Source organism: Dendropsophus ebraccatus, chromosome 6 (assembly GCF_027789765.1).
Source record: "Dendropsophus ebraccatus isolate aDenEbr1 chromosome 6, aDenEbr1.pat, whole genome shotgun sequence".
Classification (NCBI taxonomy): Eukaryota; Metazoa; Chordata; class Amphibia; order Anura; family Hylidae; genus Dendropsophus; species Dendropsophus ebraccatus.
In genome coordinates, this window is record NC_091459.1 from 84,786,846 (window position 1) to 84,807,791 (window position 20,946).

Sequence of the window (20,946 nt, forward strand, 5' to 3'; positions counted from 1 at the left end):
ATCTGTATGTGGGATTGTTAATTCTTACAAGTAAATCACCTCCATACTAAATAAAGACTCTATATTCAACTGGACTAGTAAGTACAATTGTTGCTCCATCACACGTGTAGGGCGTGCTTTTACACAGCACTAAAAAATATTTAGACATTTTACCAACTTTTTCATTTTATCCATGTGATCTATATATCAATCAATGTTCTGGATCTTCTACAAAGTATACACAACTTTCCAGGTCTGAGTGACATACAGTACAACATCTTCAGAAACACTCTGATCCTACAAATGAGGGTATAAAAAGCAGATGGTAAAACATCTCTGCGGAGAACAAAAAGACAAAAAAAAACAAAAAAAAACAGTTTCTTACATCTCCTACCTCCATGTCCCTTTTTACAATTCCATCTATTCATTCCCCATTGCTCAGACATAAGTTAAAAGCAAAAAGTTTGCTCTCATTGGATACTCAAATGAATAACAACCAAAACCCAATCACCTCCCAATTACGACTTTACCTAAACAAATAACGTCTTATTCTAGCGGAAACAAAAGAATTCAGAACAATTCACTCTTTTTTTTTTTTTCCTCCAGAATATCGAAAATTAAAAACTTCCACACAAAGCATAAACTCCTGGAGAAAAGATGCAAATAAAATGAGTACCATTATCCTTTGTTTTTTATTTGCTAGTGTTAGACTAAGGAGGGACAAAAGCGTGGAACACAGCATCTGTCATATCAGAATATAAAAAGATGATCCTGGCACCAAATGAAAAAGCTCTAATTCATTTGCAAATCAAGCCTGCCACTTCTTTTTCAATCTGGAGGTAACTGTCAAGAGTTAACTAGATAATCACTTTCAATTCTGCCTTCAATGCTATATTACGCTGTTATTCCATTCAGCAGAGCTGTTCTTTAGGGCACTGGATGAATGCTTTTCATTTCTAACTCGCACAAAAAGTTGCCAAGAAAAAAAAAAAAAAAGAGGAAAGAGGAAAATCCACGGGGCTTAAGGAAGAAATCCCTTTATGGGCATTTATCTGCCGGCACTTGCTTTTAGGCAAAATTAAATATTTGGATACATCTGTGTCCATTCTTTCTGTACTCCTTGAGGCCTGCAGTCTGTTGTGGCAAAATAAGAAGCATTTGATACAAGAAAACAATGTGGGGGCATTAACCCAAGAGATGCCAATAACAACATGAACCATGGGACTGGCTGTAATGCATATCAAAATCAATACAAAGTTACAATGCGGCATAGGATAATTGTAGCTTAATCTTCTTGGTACAAAATAACAAAGGATAGAGTAATTATATATTTTTTCTACTAAAACAATTCTCAAAAAAAAAATGAAGATGCTGAAACTGAAAATTAAAGATATTTGGGTTTAAAGGGGTTCAAATGTATATTGATTGATACCTAAAATGGTTATCCACGTTATGTTAAGGGTATGTCCACACAATGTACTTTTTTTTTTTTTTTTTTTTTAAAGAACGGCTCTGTTATCAATAAAAACAATAAAGTATACAGAGCAGGGCAGCTATGGGCATATCGGACAGCCCTCCCCCATTTACTGTATATATGAATGTACCCTACACAGCGGGAAAGGGTGCCTAGCACTGCGCAGCACTTGAGCAAAGCAGGGGACTGGGAACTGCATGGCTTAAACAGCCCTGCAGTTCCCAACACAAACGTTAGTGGCAGCACAGGGTGGTGTGTCACTCCTTTCTGCTGCCAGTCAATGGAAGTCAATGGAAGTAAAAAAACTATACATTTATAAAGCTATATTACAAAGTAATATACCTTTACTAAAAGTAAACTATACTAGTGCTTACTAGTAACTCTTTTTGTACCTCAGCCAATGAAATAAAGACAAGTTTTAGCAGAAGAAAGCCCGCCCTTATAATATAAATACTGCTTGCCATCTATGAATAAACTATATCTACTTTGACATGCTACCTTTCATATGCACTTGCACAGGTCCCAGACATCTAAAAAGCACGCTGATGGGAGTATTTTGCCAAATGCCCCTTTGTCTGTAGACAGTTTCTTGACAAACAGTGTGCAGAAGAAAGAAAACTGTGCAGAACTTCTAAAGTGAATACATTAGTAAGCTGCCAACAGTATATTCCTCTCTCCCATAACATTTGTTATTATTAAAGGTGTTAGAGATTATACTTGGTTTCTGCACTCTTTCCTAAATGAGATGAGCATGAACTTTATTAAAGACAAAGGAGTGTGAATACCAGGTTAAAGGCCCTGTTACACAAAATGATTACCACCCGTATTTGGCCGATATTGGCCGTTACATCCGATAATCGCTTCGTGTAATATAAGACAACGATCACCTGAAATGCACAATGTCGGCTGATTGTTGTCTTTCAGCATGTTTAAACATGAACGTTCTAGCAATCTGCAGACCGCCCCTAAGTTCAACGGGCTTCCTGGACAATCAAATGATCACCGGGGCAGCCCAGTCTGCTCTTACCCGCTTGCTGCCAGAGCATGTAATATTACCAGCAGCGAGCAGGGAACGAGGAGCAAGAGAGTGCTGGCCTGACAGGTCGGTGCCCACTTGCTCCTCTGAAACGCCCCGTGTAATAGGGGCTTTAACCCCTTCAAGACAGAGCCATTAAAAACACAGAAAGGATCTGTTCACACAATGTTGAAATTGAGTGGATGGCCGCCATATAACAGTAAATAACGGCCATTATTTCAATATAACAGCCGTTGTTTTAAAATAAAAGCAAATATTTGCCATTAAATGGCGGCCATCCACTCAATTTCAACATTGTGTGAAAAGAGCCTTTCTGTGTTTTTAATCCACTCCTGGTTTTGGTTGCAATATGAGGACCACAATACTGACTGAAATATACATAGTGTGACCCCAGCCTAATTCATTCTAAACAAACTGATGCTTTGTATCCAAAACTACAAAGTTTTAAAATCTGGCCAACTTTTTTAAAAGAACAGAATTTTCACATTCCAAAAATGTGACCCACTCCAAAGGCAAGCTATATATAGTGTGAATCTTGTTTTTTTCATGTTAATGGGGTTCACTATATTATACATAAGTCTTCTTTGTATATCCCAAACAGCCCGTCCAAGCACTTCTGGAGACTGCTTCAGTGAATGGAAGTTGGAGTCAGTCTTCACCTTGCTAAGCCCATGTTTCCAGGATGTAAACTATAATAACACAAAATTAGCCCATAGCATGTTTTTTTCCCCAGGAAAAAAAAAAAAAAAAAAAGACTTCAGCTGATTCAGCTGTGGTTGGGCCGCTGAGCCAAAGCTAATAGGAGCTCATCTGAATAATCAATATGACAACCTTATTTTTCAAACGCAAACAGGATTGATACAGTAAGGTGTCTTGCTGCCACATCACAGTCATGGCCTCTTTTAACCCCTAATTAGATTTAGGCGATTATCCGTACACTTCTTTACAAGTGCACAGCTCGGATAAGGGGTGACAAAAGCTATATGCTACTTAATTCAGCCTCCATAGATTGCAGGTTATGCAGCCGGATAGAAGAGTGTACCAGCGAACAATTGGTATTCATATTGTCTACAGTTCCACGATACGCCAGTGTGGGGACGTTGTGGGAGCAAGACATACCCTGGAGCAGTAGGGTGGATTTTTAACAACAATGAAAGACATGGCACGTTAATTAAAGGCCCCCTATTTTTATGTGCATTTATTTTTCCCTGACCTGTATACAATGCGGATATTACAAACTTACATTCTGAAAACATTAAGAGCTGTTGTGAACTTGAAAAGTATCAGGGTTAATACCTATTACTAAATGTAACTTAACAGATATTGGCAATAGTGTAGAAACAATGGCAATAGTGTAGAAACAATGGCAGCAATAATCCTGAGAATACATAGCAAACATGGAGCACAAAACCAGGTATCCTGCAATGAGGTGAATGTTATGTTGTACAGCTCAATATCCCAAACCTCATGGATTATTTAGAGGTCACTTAAACAGCTATCCAATGCCTACTGAAGTCATTTAACACAATAATCGGGAGTTCCTAGTCATGTAAAACAAGGATTTATCGCTGTTAATGATTCATGTGTATATGAAAGTTTAATAGACCTTAAACTTTGCAAATTGTTCTTAGCCATAAAATCTTTATGTATCTGACTCAACTATATGTAACATATTGAACATTGGTAACACTTCAGATCTATATCACAAATACAGTAGCTACCAAAAAATGTAAGAAAAAAGAAAAATCTAGATTGTAGGATTTAATCTTACAATAAAAGTTGAGCTTGTTCATTTCTAAATTCTTTAAAGTTCTGTTGATTTTTATGTAACATTACTAAATGAATTACTATACGAATCAATGGACTATTGAATGAGAAAAAAAAGACTTGATTTTCAATTATTAAAGTTGGTAATTTGAGTTTACAATATATTACGTAGGTTGCATCTTATTATAATGCCAGAATTAAAGGGACAAGTAAATCTATTTCATAGATACGCTAACATCTAAACCCCGCTTGCTGCATTCTTGGACAGCTATTGATCAGCAAACTGGTGGAATTATTGGCATGGCTTGAGGCGTCTGTAGTAGCAGCAGTATGAACATCAGCAGCCAATCAATGGGCTCCTATGGGGTTTACTACCAGCAAAGGCTTTTGTTAAGGGGAGACTTGTTATACTATAACACATAAGTTACATTAATAAAACAAAACTATATATATATATTTTTTTTTTCCCACTGTGTCCATACTAACAAGCCATTCCACTATATAGGAGGATGTACTGTCTGAGCCTCAACAAAATCAATATCATCTGGTGATAGGCTGAGGGGTTACAAATTTGCTTTGGCAGGCAGAACGGATGTATACACAATACATACACTTGAGGTCCCCGAGCTTCTGTGATGTCACTAGCTCCTAATGAATAGACTAACAATGACTGCAACCACTGTGTAATGAGAACTCAGCAAGATCATCCAAAATGTAAAAGAGAGGCAGATAATAAAATAAGTCAGGGCCCCTCCTAGGTGATAGTTCAAGGCACCAGGAGGTCCCAAAGCTTCTTGATTCAACTAATCACTTTTGTCTCTTATAGTAAAAAGAATAGCAAAGTCCTGGGCAGTGTTCCCTATTCCTTATTTTTCAACACTGTACTGCTTATAAAAAGATGGGAGATCATAGATGGCCCTATGGACACCCTAAGGACACCCCCCCCCCTTTTTTGGTGGAGTTGGTAATCAAAACTAAGGCTTTTTATTAGTACCATGTAAGCTATTAGGCTAAGATAATATAAATAGCACTGAATGTTTTTACTATGAAGCCATAGCTGGAGTCAGTAGATTTCTATGGATTTCATGCAAAACCGACTTAAACCCCACTGACCAAATAGTAGCTGTAAATGGTAGCCATACATTTTATGTAGGTTGATTGAGAAACAAATACTATTCTTTGATACAAGATAATTTGCAGATGAAAGATCTTATTTGAATTAAAAAATCTTTAGCCCGACAATAGGCTCCAAATTTCAAACTGCCAACAAAGCCCCAGTGCTCAGCAATGTTCAGAAGGGGTCCCAGGAGTCAGATCCCAACTTGTTTGACTTATTTAAGGGCTGTAAAACATGACTGGGGATTATAATAGTCAAGTCAAAATATCTCCTAAAAGAGAACGTTTTAGGGTTGTTGGCCAACAGCCATTACAATATAGTTCTGACCCTATAAACACAGTTGTTTACATTCCTTAAAGTTCATGCAAGTAAGCACTAGTGCTATGCAAGTAACTCTTTTTGTACCTCAGCCAATGAAATAAAGACAAGTTTTAGCAGAAGAAAGCCCGCCCTTATAATATAAATACTGCTTGCCATCTATGAATAAACTATATCTACTTTGACATGCTACCTTGTCAGTGTGGTGCTTCCGTGCAGGAGGCGCCAATGGGGCAAGGCGTAAGAGAGTCCGGAACAGCAGCAAAAACCATTTACACATGGGTCGGACACATACAAGGGGGAGACTGCAGCTCCAAGATAAGAAGGTCAATAAATAATCTATCGTACCTATCATCTTCTTCTATGTCTCTCTCTGTGCTGTGTGAGAGATGGCCGTCCGGCCAGACACCTGACCACGTAATAAGCCCTTGTCCTAAAACCAGGGCTGTGGAGTTGGTAAGTCGCAGCTCCGACTCAAACTCAGACTCCTGAATTTTATCAGGACCGACTCCTGCTCCTTCATAAATGGCCAGTCATATACCAGGGGAGTTATTTATCACACTGGCTCAGCAGCCTCTCCCTAATGTCCTACATGATCCTTGGGCGACTTCTGAGGGAATAAGGAAAGATCTAAAGCAGCTTCTCCTGTGTGTGCAGTGGATGCAGCCAGTCTCCAGCCTCCATGTCTTGAACAACTCAGAACTAGACTAGATGGAGCAGGTGGTCTTTTCCTGCTGACAGTCTTCTATGTTTCTAACTAAATATTCACCATACAAGAAACACTGCTAACAATGCCAGAACCCTGTAATATAGAGGTCAGCCATAGTGATATAGAGAGGGGTCACACATAGTGATAAAGAGAGGGGTCACACATAGTGATATAGAGAGGGGTCACACATAGTGATATAGAAGGTCACACAGTGATATAGAAGGTCACTGTGGGGGAACGCAATAGCACGCACACCCACACAGCCTGCTGCAGCCATAACATACACACACCCACACAGCCTGCTGCAGCTATAGCACACACACACAGCCTGCTGCAGCTATAGCACACACATACACAGCCTGCTGCAGCCATAGCGCACACACACACACAGCCTGCTGCAGCAATAGCACACACACAGCTTGCTGCAGCCATAGCGCACACCACACACACACACAGCCTGCTGCGCCGATAGCACACATACACACAGCCTGCTGCAGCCATAGTGTGCACACACACACAGCTTTCTGCACACATACACACAGCCTGCTACAGCCATAGCGCACACACACACAACCTGCTGTAGTCATAGAACACACACAGCCTACTGCAGCCATAGCACGCACGCGCGCGCACACACACACACACACACACACACACACCTGCAGCCATAGAACACGGAAGAAAAACACAATCTTCTCCCAGAAAAAACACCACACTGAGGACAGAAGTTACAGCTACACTACTTATGTCTTCTCCTCCTTCTCTATATTACACAGGATATCTTCATATTACACTGCTGCTCATATACAGTCATCCAGCATCCAGGAAGAGAACAGCACAGATCTCCCCCCACACAATGGATTCTTTCAGCTCAGAAACAAACTGCCAAATAGTGAATGACAACTTTTCCATGACTACCCTTATGTAATAGGGCCAGTGTCCGATTAGAATGTTGCTCATAATATATATTCATGAGCAAAACTTGTAAAGTTCATATTAAAATTCAATTCTACATTTTTTAAAGATTTTTTAAAGCTGGAGTCGGAACATTTTTTTTCCCGACTCCAACTCCGACTCCAGCCAAAACTAGCTCCAACTCCGACTCAGACTCCACAGCCCTGCCTAAAACTGGTCAAAATCTGATAATATTTCACCTAATATTTCAATGTGTAGGGAAATTTGTAAACACTGTTACACTGGTCCCGACATCAGGCAGATAATCGAAGTCGATTAGAATAAACTGTGCCTAACAATACCAAACAAAGGTTAGTGTCCCTGTTGTATTGTTAGATGAAATTCTGAAAACTATGTATACACACTATATATACTTTTGTCGGCCATACCAGGAGAAAGATCCCCCCTGATACCCAAGCAGATAGTTCCTATGATGTGGAAAAACTTTGTACATGCAGCAGAGGTATCCCTTAAAAGGGTATTCTTATTTCTTAATCTTAAACATGTGGCTAAAAAAAAAGAAGTAAAAATGCAAAAATAAATTCAACCTCGTACGATTAGAACCAATAGATGAAGGCAATAGAGACTAGCACTTTGGACAGCCCATCAGGAAATTGCAGGTCAGGCGAAGGCAATTTTGTTTATATTGCTTGACATCAAACTATGAAATGTAATTAACACATGAGATGTTGCAAGTTACGCTGAAGCCAATATGATTATCTGTTTAGCCACTCAATTATTGCAGGCGCTCTCACAGCAGCCTGGTGATAGCGGAACATCGTGTGCACGGCTGGATGATTACTGTATCTCTGTAGTTCAGTATCTGCAGGGTGTTTCAATGCCCCTCTAACTACTTAAAGCCAGTAAAGAGATTACAGCTCACTCTAACTGGATTTTCACAGCTCCATATCGTTCACCTTGGATTCCACATGCCCAGATTAGGAGGGCTCTGCCAGACAATAGTAGCTTAATAGATACAAAGTGCCCTGGCTGGGAAATAAACTGCCCTCTTTTTATTCTTCAGCAAAAGAAAACTATGTGCACACACTATTGGTTAAAACATCACAAGCAGAGGTCTCTGCAGCATACAGGGTGGACATTTACATGTCATACTCTATAATGGCGTACATCTGCTAACTGAAGTGTGGTAATGACCCCTGACAGATACACCATCGCCTTACAATGACAGTAGCTGACAGGACAGTCAGATGACCATTGTTAATAGCATTAAAGCAAGTAAAGGTGTCACATGGTTTTCATGTAAGGTGGTAATAAAAAAGAGAGGAAATATTAAAAGCATTGTTTTAGTGGTTTTAGAGGTAAACTTATTCTGAATTCACAGCAGAGTACGGCCCATTTACACATCTGTGGCCATTTTTGCAGCCAGGAAACTCTTATCCCAAAGCCTTAAAGAATCAGAAGTAAAAAAAAAAAAATAAAAAATGTAAAAAAGTAAAACAGCAGCGGGGCTCCTGGATGGCATCTCCCTTTCTTGTTTGTGCACAAGTGATGTCACTCATGCGCCGCAACTCTAGGGGAGGTAGCAGCCTCTTGTGGCCGGAGGTATAATGCTGCCTCTGGGCCAAAAGTGGCTCCCAGGCAGGCGAATCATAGCATCTCTATTAACTGCATGTGCTCCTGATTAGGAGCGTGTATAGTTAAAGGCCCGGGTGCTGGAGCTTGCCCAGTCTGGACAGATTCCGGACAGATTTGGGAGATTTCAGAATTTTGGATACCTCCAGAGGTTCAGGCTATTAAATGACGGCCATCCACTAAGTTTCAACAGTATATGAACATAGCCTTTCTGTGTCTTCAATCCACTATTGGTTTTGGTTGAAAAATACTAAGCAAATACTGTGCAAAAATATAATGTGTGAACAAGCCTAAAAGGGATACTCTTAACATATAGTGCTGGGGCTGCACAAGACATAATAAAGAATTCTCCTGCTGCGTCTTTGGATTCCCCCCAATAAACACTTAAATCGCCACTTTTCGGCAGCCTGCTCAATCACTGGCCACAAGGCTGTCCCACTTCAGTCAGCGATTGGCTGAGCAGCCTGTCACTGCAAAGACGGACACTGCAAAAGAACCCCAGAGAGCGTGGTAATAATAGACTGTTTATTATGTTCCATGCAGCGCCAGCTCTATATTAAAATTTTAAATGAAATTATTATCAACACACACTTTCTGAAGGAACATTGAGAACTAAACACAGTTCTCCTACAAATGTTGTTGCTCAAGTCCTTGTGTCACTTCAAGTAATCCTACACAAATTTGATGATGTCATCACGGGGTGGGCTGCAGATCACTCTTAACTCCTTCAAGACAGAGCCCTTGGATGCCCAGATGTCCGCGTCAAATTAATGCAATGTTCCTCCCTGCCTTCTAAGAGCCATAGCGCTTTTATTCGTAATTTTTTGTGCCATGATCTCTAGTTTTTATTAATATCATACTGGTAAAACTGAAAAATTTTGATTGCTTCTTATTAATTTTTTTTCTGATACATAATTTAATAAAATCTGCAATACTGGTGTGTTTTTTTTTTCATTTACGCCGTTCACCGTGCGGGAACAATAATGTTATATTTTAATAGATCAGACAATTCCGCATGCTACGATATGTTGTATGTTTATTTAGTTTTAATATTTTAATTTTTATAATGGGCAAGGGGGTATTTTAAACTTTTATTAGATTTATGTTTTTTTTTTTATACTTTATAAAACTTTTTTATTAAACTTTTTTTTACACTCTTTTTCACTGTAAAGCATGCAATCATTAGATAGCATGTACTGATCTATGTTATGCAATAGCATTGCATAGATCAGTGTTATCGGCAATCTGTGCATAGAGCCTGACTGAGAGCAGACTCTATGCACAGATCGCCGAACCGACAGGGCGGAGGAAAGAGGCTTACCCCTCGCCTGTCGGTACATGTGACAGTGACACAAGCTTGTTCTGTAATAGAGTAGCTTAAACACCGCGATCACACATTACACGTATGATCCAAGAAGGATTGGTATCTGTCCTGTTATACTAGCATTTCCTAAATGTCAGGACTAGAGGCATAACAGCTTGGTGTGCAGACATCTACTTTCTTTGCAAATATAAATTACTTTTTAATGTATTAAAGGTTTTATAACCTAAATAACATATGTGAAAAAAAATGTGGAACCTTAGTGTCATGTATCAGCAGTGTTCAGTGCAGTTAAGGAACAAATACGATACTAAATATTAAAGAACACTTAAAGGGTTTGCCCAGTGGTCGCCCTTCTTTAATATTTTGCTGCATGTAAAACAATAAACATGGTATCCTTACCTGTTTGTGCTCCCTCTGTGTCCTGACTGAGGCAGGACATCCCCACATCCACTGATTGGCTGAGCGGGCTGTCACTAATGAGACAAGTTTGTCTCTGGAGCAGAGGCTCTGCAGTCAGAAAAGGACACCAGTGAAACGAGAGGAGGACACCGAGGGAGCACGGACAGGTAAGGATACCATCTTTATTGTTTTATATGAACCAGCAGCAATATATTAAAAAAGGCTGACCACCAGACAACCCCTTTAATACAAACTTAATAAAAACACTAATGCTCCAGAATATGAGACAAATACATAAACAATTCAGGAGACACTTCAATATTTTGTATACATTATATATATATATATATATATATATATATATATATATATATATATATATATATATATACACACACATACACACAAAACAGCTGCAGTCTCAAGAGGAGGAGGAAAATTGGTTAAAAACACTACTAAACCTATTTACATAAATTATTTTTTCTTAATTACAAATTATAGGTTTTCAAATCAATTATTCATTTTGCTTTAGCCCTAATATGTCTAAAGAGACTATTTGTAGAACAATTGTGAGGAACAAACACCTCTGGCAAAAGTGGGTTGAGAATCTATAGAAAAATGGATATTAAAATTTAATTCTTCCTGTTAACTTGGTTTCATTCACGCAGATCATAGAGGACATTTCAAAGCATAAAGAAAATAATAGTAATGCAGGCGCCTCTGCACTGTTGCGTGACCATACTCAGACTTCAGATGTGGAGCCATGCAACCCTGCTGTACCCAAGGGTATCTAATGTTAATAAATGAGCGTCTGTATATTAATCATATCTTTAATTATGAAACAAAAGTTGTACATGGCAACAGATACCCAGTAATTCAAAGAGATCTGCTTCGCATATCACAAAGTCTTCAATTATTTTACACCCTTCAAGTTTTACATTAAATTCAATGTCTTGTCTCTATAAGAAATTACTATTAGATGTTTGCTATTTCCAATACACTCATGTATTAAAGATGGCATCATCCAGTGAATATTTGCAAAAGGCAGTGAAAACTCACCTCTGATTTGTGTAACAAAAATCAACGATTTAGCGTTTTAGGCATATTGCCATCTGGTAAAGTGATGGTATATCACTAGCAGAGTGGTGTGAGCTCTAGTGGTTGACTGCCCATACACAGCATGTATAGATAAATGCCAATCAGCAGCTGGTGGGCAGAGTTTACTGGTGCTCATGAATATTCAGGGCTACTGGGCTCACGCACATAATGGAGAGGACTACTTATTGTCGAAGGTATTTAGGAGGATCTCTCCTAAACAGCCGCACAAAACAATGTACGTGATACATCATTCCATACAGCTTCTCTACAACTAATTTATGCTACCCTACCCTTATATAACACAGCATAAAATGGAAAGAGTCTTTTAAGGTAACTATACACCTTCAAGAACTGATGGCCATGCATTCGCTCAGCCGTCAAATATCTCTCTTCCAGCCCTGTATTCCCCATACACAGGAATGTTCGGCAAAGCCGAGCATTTCTGAGTTCTCTTTAGAGGAGAGGTAATGGTTAAGCCACAGACAGAGGGCTCTGGCCGAGAGGGGGTCTGGCAGTGATTATCTATCACACCAGACCCCTATCTCCACCGACATCATCTGTCAGTGCTCCATCAGGAAACCCTCTACAATGCTAGCTTTTGGAGGTAGCAAGTCAATTCCTAACATATTCAAGAGCTGTGGACTAGGGATTTTAGTAGCCAAGCCAGAATCTATCCCAAAAGAGAATGTTAGCCATCTCTAGACAGGTTTTTCAGAGCTGTTGTCCCTTAGACGTATAGAGCAGGGTGCTGACTGGCTGAGAGAGAAGCCACTGTCATGGGACTTTCTGGGTAATCATTCTCCAAAGAGTGGCAACATAGAGCAATCTGTTTTCTTCCTGGGAGAGATCTACTTTGCATATCCTTTTTTCCGACAATTGCCAGTGACGCATAAACAGCCTATGAGTCTCAACCTGTACTGAAATGGTGTTAAAAACAACAACAAACCCTGTACCTAATTTGGACCTCACATTTCATTATGATTGGTCCATCAATACTGAACTGCCAAAATCTATTCCCGCTATCTTGCACTGCCCTCCTTGAACCAGCTGTCACATCTTAACATAACTGTCAGAAGAAGATCTGGCAACTTACAACATGGACATAGCTCCAGGCAATTGTTTTATCTACAATTTGGCAGAAATTAGTTAGAATGTTATATATTGCAATCAGATTTAATTTATTTTAAAGTACTGGTTGACAATTTTCCTTTTCATAAATATGTAAATTCAATATATGTTGGCAAAAATGTAAACACCATATTGTAAGACATATATTAAACAAATGCTATACATAAACTACATACACAAAATACACACATTAATGGACTTTATATAGAAACACCAATAAAGGGGTTGTCTGGTGTTAGATAACTTTTAATATATTGCTGCTGATGCTATGCTTGCCCCCCCCCCCAGTAACTAGATGAGCGTGCTGTCCTCCTCCTGAGACTACCCCACCACAGGAGGACAACAAAAGAGCGCAGAAAAGAAAACAAGAGACCAAGAGAGTCGTGACTAGGCACAGACTAGTTGCCGCCCCTCTCTTGTCCTTGCACAGAGGAATAGAGCTACCTTTTCCACCGCAGTAAAGCTACCACTGTAGACGTGGCTGGTAGCCTCGGTGAGCTGCACAGCAGAGCTATGCTGTGCAGCAGGAAACCATATCAGTACAATTGTGCTGATTGGTTCCCTTCAACCTATAGATAATTAATGCAAAAATTGGCAAAACATTTTTTTTTTAAATTCAAATAGAGTTACTAGTCCTTTAACATACCATTAATTCTTTCATTCTGGTCTTTCACGCGCAAGCTTCCAATATCTTCCATAGGTTACTCTGGAGTTTTTCTTTTACACACTGCTTTGTAAAATAGCTTAATTTTAAACAAATGTATAATGCATTTTTTGTACCATTAGACATTTAGAGGCAGCAGTGAGAGCAGTGGGACTGATCCAGGCTCCCCCTGCCGACACAACGTTACTGATCCTTGTGAAGTACTGCAGTGTAACCACAGTCCTGTAACCATGCTGTGGGGGATGATGAGGAAACAAGGGGTACGGGCCGCTGTCTAGATACTGTGGTCACTACTGATTAAGAGATCTAGCGGCACTGCCAGTGGGTGAAGTGTTTATAACACAGGCGAGTGGAATAGAGTCAGCTGCTGAGCCTACTCCATACTCTTTACCTAACATTTTGCTGTACATGTATGTAAAACGTTGAGAGGGGAGAATTACCGTACCTGAAATGGCAAAGAGCTCTCACATATTACCAGTAATATTACCAGTATATTGCAGGGGTCAAAAGATTTGAGATGCAGCTTTAGACTATGTTCACACAACATATATTTTCGTAAAACCACAGTCATTGTACAACGGCCGTGATTATTTCGAAAATATACGTGCCATTGCTGCCTATGCGATCCTGGCCAGACCCTATACACATAGTATACGCTCCGGCCAAGATCCCTGGTGGCGCTGCAAACAACTGACATGTCAGTTTTCTGGGGCCGCTATTCACTGACTGCAAAAATTACCAATGCTTTTATGTAACATGTAACAGTAGCTCCATTTTACATAAAATAAATAAATCTTAAATAAATAAATATTTTTACAGATGTTCATGGTAATATGAGCTTTAAAGCTGTTTGTAGACAAATAAAAAGCATCCACAGCCAACGGAACAGGTACAATTAGCCAGTCCACACAATACAAAAAGCAAAATGGTTCTAATAAGTAGTAAGAAAAAATGACATGGCTTTGCTCCAGTAATGCCCTACCAAAAAACAAACAAACAGAGAATAGAAACAATTATGAGGATGCAAGATCCATTCCAGTTCTGATGGGGTAGCACATTCCCTTCTTTCAATTACATAAGGCAATAAATGATGTATTTTGGCAACGCATGAAAAAAAAAAAAAAAAAGTGGCCTAAATCCCTACAACAGAAATATCTGCAAAACAACTCACACTCTCGCAGTGTTTAGCAAAACCATGACATCACAATGTTTGATGCCGGGTGTGCAAACAGCCAGGGTACCGTAAATATATATACTTCCTTCCCACCAATCAAACATTTACCCTTCGCCACTGGTGAAAGGCAACAAGATCTTTTTACAAGGTCTCGTCTTTTTCAATAAATTTTGCATGAAAACATGTTACCCAAGCACAAAGTTGCCTGCTGTCGCATTGGAAGTATGATAAATGTTTAATGAAAACAACACCGCTCAGCTTGGTGTCAGACAACAGCTATCACACAGACCTGCTTTGATCTAAGCAGACACTTAAAAGGAGTTCTGAGAATGCTTTGCTCCACAGAACTCTATAACCTATATGCAAATAGCAGGGAATTAGCATAAATGACTTCCTGCTGCATAAAGAGGATGTAAGAGGGGAAAAAAATATGACAAGCTCCAAATAAAAAGCTAGTGTCTGCTGTCAGACTAGAAAAGTCCAGAAACCTTAGTTTGTTTGTGAAAATATGTTGTCACAGAGGAGATACAGAAGAGTTTTCTGTGCCAGGATCCCCGACTGATAACACATCAAATACTGAAAAACAAGTGGTAAGCGAAGAACACCTACTTATACTCTTAGGGCTGCCAGCCGGGGTTTCCCAGCTCAAACCACTGGAGAGACATTTTTTTATCAATCTGGCAACCAATTGGAGGCTTCTTCACCTACTCAATAAACATATGAGACGAGAGAACCTTCTGGGTACGTCCCCACCGGATTTAAATGCAGCAGGTTTTCCAAAGCTGGACATTTGCCCCATTTGTACAGGTAAATGTGCACCAAATTTTAACCCCTTTCCGTCAGCAATCTGAATATATACTGTACGTTCCTACTGCACATACCCCGTGCAGTAGGAATACATATATATATGTTCCTGACTGAGGGGCTTCTGATGTGTGCGGGACCACTGCAGTGATAGCGGTCCTGCACACATCAGCGAGTCCGGGGCCGGCGGTAATGTGAGGCAGCTGCGATCCAGCAGCTGCGTCTCATTAAGTCCTTAAACGCCGCGATATCGATGGCAGCGTTTAAGGAACTCAGTGACAGCCATACTGCAGGGGTCCCAATCGCATGTACCGACAGGCGGGGGTAAGCATCTTACAGAGTCTGCTCTCAGAGTCACCCTCAGATAGCTGCTTTTAATCCAAGATCTGTCCTGGGGTCCGTTCAGCAGGGGATGCAGTTATTGAAATAACTTTTAATCCAGCAGCGCTGTGTCTAGCGGCCAGGGCTTACATTAGTATATGCATTAGGCTGGCACATCCTCTCCTTCCCTCCTCCCCACCCTCCTCAACATTTACTGCTGTTTGAGCTTTGCATAGGTGTATTAACGATCCAGCCCATGTTCATTATACAAACAGGTGAGGAATAGGGAGCAATCTGCCTGGAGCATTCCTAATGCTGAGGAGGGTGGGGAGGAAGGACAGAGAGGGTGTGCCAGCCTAATGCATATACAAATGTAAGCCCCGGCCATAAGACACAGCGCTGCCGGATTAAAAGTTATTTTTATGACAATAACTGCATCCCCTGCTGAACGGACCCCAGGACAGATCTTGGATTAAAAGCAGCTATCTGAAGGTACAAGTGGTTTGGAGGGGTCAGATTGTGGGTACAGAGTCGCTTTAAAATATAACATTATTGTTCCCGCACGGTGAACGGCGTAAACGAAAAAAAAAAAAAAAACACATCAGGATTGCCGATTTTATTTTCCTTCATGCTTGTATCCCTTCCAGTGATAAAGAAAAACTGTATATTTGAGTCCAAACTTAGGGTTTTTACATTCAGATTTCTGCCTCTAAGGGTAGAATCACAAATGCATCAGAGGCTTAGGCTTTGTTCAGGTCCATCGTTGTAGATTTTGTTCACATAACAATTTTCCCTTCAGTTAAAATCCAGTTAGGCTAGATTCACACTGGACGTATCCGCAGCGGATTTCACGCTGCAAGTTCGCAGCAAAATACTCTGCGGATACTTCTTCTGTCAAGTAAGTATCTTCCAGGCAACAGGGGGGAGGACCTGCACTTACATACTCGCAACGGGATGAAAATACTGTTGTGAGTATCTAATCACATTGACACTGACAGGAGAGGTATCCACAGCGGATTGCTTTAAAAAAATTTCAGTCTCCCACCCCCTGTTCAGACTTGCCAGTAAATCAGCCGGTGGTGGTGGGGGGAGGGGGGCGTGTATGGTGGTATTGGTCAGCTCTGGTATGATTGTGTTAAATGTGAATCCTGTGGTGAGGATTCCTTTGGACAATATGCAGACGGCTCTAAGCACTGATTCAGTGTGAAAATTTATTTATGTTTTAAGCTGTAAAAAAACATGAAAAACGTGATTCAGACAATGTTTCTACATGTAGAGAAATGCATGTGGCCGAATCAACGCTCCCATTTTTTCTCCAGTAGTCATGTGCTGTTACCAAGATTATTGGCCATACGCCTATTGGTTACCACATAAGGGTCTGGTTTCAGCTGCATGTGGTGACGTACAGTAAATGTGGGAACACAGCCTAAGACTGATCAGATATCAATACTAGAAAATCCTGATGCTAACTGGAGAGTGAAGATGGGGCGTCCTTAGGTTTAGTGCCTAGGGCAGCAGCAGCTGTTAATACGGCCCCACACATCTCCAGGACTTTACCTGAGCTGCACCACTTGTCTGGAATGCATTACATCAGAATGTCAGACTCTGCAAAATGGTACACAAGCCTGCAAAGTATTGGATTAGGTTTGCGATAAGGGTATCTGTAAGGTCCCTACCAGGTACAGAGCTGCAAATACAGGCAAATAAGCTGTGGCACTTCAGCTTCCAAGGAAAAATGCTATTTTATAACTTTGAAAATGAATATAAGCAAAAACAAAGGCATCATTTGTTTTATCCCCAAATCCCCTCTGTGCCAGAGTCTGCTGCTATGTACCTGGTACAAACCTGACAGATTTCCTTTAAAGCTTAAACTGTTCACTGCTGCTCTATAGTGTCTTCATACTGCTGCAGCTTCCTTCACTACAAAGACATATCACCAGCATCCCTCTTCTGTGTGTGCAGTGTTTGGGGGCCACCATGGAGGTTATGCTCCACCAACTAGAAATGAAGCCGGCATGGCAGAAATATGGTGAAAAATGTCACACAACACGTATTCCTCATAGACACAACTTATAAAAGTTACGTAAAGTTATGTAAAGTTACCTGAAGTACACCCTAAATGGGTATTTTTTAAAAAAACTGCACTTCCTGTACTTATCAGCTACTGCATGTCCCGCAGAAAGTGGTGTATTCTTTCCAGACTTACACAGAGCTCTTTGCTGCCACTTCTATCTGTGACAGGAGGTGTTCAAAGTAGTAGCAAATCCCCATAGAAAGCCTCCCCTGCTCTGGACAGTTCCAGTTATGGACAGAGGTGGCAGCAGAGAGCATAGTGTCAGACTGGAAAGAATACACCACTTTCTACAGCACACACGGCAGCTGCTAAGAACTGGAAGGCTTGAGGTTTTTTAATAGAAGTAAATTACAAATCTGTATAACTTTCTGGCACTTGTCGATTCAAAAACTTTTTTTCCTTTGGAGTATTCCTTAAAGGAAAAATTGTTATTCTGCTAATAGGATTCCTACATTCTATTTCACTGCTTGTTTGTCCATTCCCTACATATCTATGGGGCCTATACCTCTGTTGAGGGTTATACGTCGTCTTTAATCTTGAGCGGACATGCCAAACTGTTTGGGTTTGGCAACATTCTCTGAACCTGAACACTCGCTAACTCCGGGCGGCTAAAATAGTTGGATAGGCATATCTGTTGCAGAGATCAAAGTCAGAGGGTATCGGCACCAACAATCCCAAATCTTCTCAAATTTGGAGGGGCATAACCTATGTATGTATACTATATGTTCATAGGAAACGACTATGTTTACCAGCGACACCCAAATCACTTTGGTAGAAGCTCGTCTATCTCCAGTGAAGTGATAGCTTTTCTGGCAAAGAATAGGGTTTCTGTAAGAAAAATAACCAGGAGGTGGGTCTATACACACAGTAGGGTAAGGAGGCACTTGCATCGAGAACATTTCTATCAGCAACTGCACCACCTTGCACCAAAAGGCACTAATGCGTGGGCAGGTCCATACCATGTGCCAAAAATCTGCTAGTTGTGTTAAGCACTTAGAGCAGGAGGGAGTCGGAACTCTACCCATACGATGGAGGCGAACTGGGGTAAGGTAGCCCTTGTGAATAATATATAGTTGCATAAGCTTATTATTTATAGATGGTGAAACATGTAGATGGGATACTAACAGTGTCATATGTCTCCTCTTACATAGCTGGAATATGCTCCCTTCATCGCTCCACTGCTGGGAGTGGGGTGTTAGTCGCTTTAGTACATATGATATGAGAACACTAGTAGTCTTTACTTCCCTATTGAATGTGATTGGAGAAGGGTGTGGTGGTATAAGCGGCCACTATGTACTGAACTTTATTTTAATTCTACCAATATCATTGGATAGTATTACTACTAATTTGTTTATAAGAACATTAATTTGCACGTGAGCCATACACATTTCCTACAAATGAATCTGTGGGCCGGCTCGATGTTTGTCACCTTTCCCCACACTTTGCGTCCATATGGTTAAGCCTTAGGAGCAGGGAATATAATTTGCTTTGTCTATGCTGATCATCCATCAGATAAATGATAACGCTGTTCTTCTGAGCCTTTTTCCTTACGTACAGTGACAGGACTCCTCTTCTGTCAGTGATTGCTGATGATCACCGGCATCCAAGTCTTCAGCATACAAATCTGGCTAACAGCTCGCCATCTGAAGCCTCTGATGGAGTATACATATTTTATCTCAACAGCTTCCTCAGAAAATCCGTGTGAGGTTCTTATCTTTTTGAGTGTATGAAGTTTGATTTAAACCAGAGTGAGGAAGTTGTATCATGATAATGTGGATGTTATTCATTTTAAACATAGAGATATTAGCAATTCTATGTGATTGGTGAAGGCCATCTCTGAGCGTGGATATAAAATAGCATAATTTTATCAAATAGAGGCGAGACCACCTCCGTTTTAGGAGAGACTATGACCACAAATCTCTTCCTCTTGATAGTATTAGTTATTATGACTGCTACTTGAATAAACTCTCCTTGTATAAATTTATGGGAACTTCTACCTAGGTCCTATAGAATTATTTAAATCAGAAGGTCTTTACTGTTCATCTGTTTCCCCTTATTACATTATTACGGCCTGGCTGGATCACTGCAGCCTCCTGAGTTATTATAATACACTTAACTTTGTCCATTTAGGTAGAGTAAAGCTTTTCAACCATCAGGACTCCATTGGTGTCATCTAGCAGAGAGCATTAATCTGAATACAATTTTCTTTCTAACAGGTACTTGGATAGGGGTGGCATCTATTCTCAAAATGGCTTGACCAAAATGGTTGCTTTGAAATAATTGCACTGTATGTGTTGGTTTTCCTTCTGCTTTTTATTCGAAAAAAATAAATAAATTGTAGTTGACTCTTCATATGGTGATGCACCCTTTCCCCTTTGCTTCTTTTTTATTGGTTCATAGATTTAAAAAGGAAAGACTTCAACTTTAAAGGAAAGCTTTTCAGCTTAACGGAAACCTGTCATCTTAAACATGCAGTGCAACCTGTGGGCAGCAGGTCATAGCACAAGAGACCTTCAGCAGACTGATCTATAGTTTTGTACGAAAAGATTTAGTAGGCCTGAAATTCATTACTGCAAATATCTACATAAACGACTAATCTCTGTATGTTTGAGTATAGTTTTCTATAAATTCAAATTTTTTACAATAATGTCTAATAATTGATAATAAAACTGATAAATAAAAATACAGTGGTGCCTTAGATTACGAGCATAATTCGTTCCGGGACCGTGCTTGTACTTCAAATCCACTCTTAAAGAGGATGTACCACCAGGTACGTCCTCTTTAACCTGACACAGGAATAGAATGGTGCAGTCACGGGGAAGCCGGTAACCGTGGGGAACCAGTCTGCGGTTCAAAAACCGGACCGCGGCACCGGCTTCCCCATGACGGCGCCGTTCTATCAGATTATCCCTGGTGGTAAATCCTCTTTAAACCAAAGCAAATTTTTACCATAAGAAATCATAGAAATGCAGACAATTGGTTCCCCACCCCAAAAGTTACGATTTATTATTCT

General features: G+C 40.2%; 1 protein-coding gene across 1 annotated transcript in view; it reads right to left on the bottom strand.

Moving 5' to 3' along the window:
* RSRC1 (arginine and serine rich coiled-coil 1) overlaps positions 1 to 20,946 on the bottom strand; it is a 227,261-nt gene that overhangs the window by 147,517 nt on the left and 58,798 nt on the right. The window lies entirely within an intron of this gene.